Source organism: Procambarus clarkii, chromosome 3 (assembly GCF_040958095.1).
Source record: "Procambarus clarkii isolate CNS0578487 chromosome 3, FALCON_Pclarkii_2.0, whole genome shotgun sequence".
In the NCBI taxonomy this organism is placed as follows: Eukaryota; Metazoa; Arthropoda; class Malacostraca; order Decapoda; family Cambaridae; genus Procambarus; species Procambarus clarkii.
In genome coordinates, this window is record NC_091152.1 from 43,195,161 (window position 1) to 43,196,045 (window position 885).

Sequence of the window (885 nt, forward strand, 5' to 3'; positions counted from 1 at the left end):
AAATCTCACAGGTCGGTTCCCACATTATTTGAACCTTCGGAACCGGAATATTCGGTCCTTTGAACCCACATTTGGTCATCTTAGTACCGGATGAACCAGTTAACCAGTGGATTCATTAAATATACTAGTGCAGTGTGATTTAAACAAAGCCAGCAGTCAATGACGGCGGCGTTGACTCGTGCGAGTTCACGAGCCCCGCTCAGTTCAGATCAGCCTTAGTCTGAGGTTTCATGTACACCCACAGATTTGGTGGCGTGTTATTCTGTGAAATGACAGCGCTAATATTGAAGCCAGCCAAAGTAGTGGCTGTGGTGTCGCGAAATTGTTCACGGATTTCGTGGTGTTAAATTTCGCGAGAGACTATCTACGAATTTTGTGGAGTTTATTTCGCGAGGTCACTAATAATATTTAATACTTCTAGATAATATTAGAAGTTTCATAGAGGCTAATTAAGAGGCTATTATCAATAATTGTGTATATTATTTCTCCAAAATAGAGAATTATTTAATATATATTGCACTAGTGATCACAGTATAATATTTACTAATTGCCAACCCACAACAGGGTAGGATATTACCATTGACTAGTTGAACTATTATTGCTCATCATAGTCCCATTATTACCATAGTCAGTTGTACTATATTGATTAACCTAACACCATTAATGAATGGTCCAGACCCTATTTTGGGTGTAATTTTTATCAACTCGAGTTGAGTTGTGTATATATAATAATTTACTTATGATCATTACACCTTTGAGTGATTAATTAGTGTCTCTACCATCCTAGGGTGATATAGAAGAGCTAACCTAAAGGTACTTCCAATGACACTGGTTTATCACTCAAATCATTAGTGTGTATGATTGTATATATATAATGTGTATTAA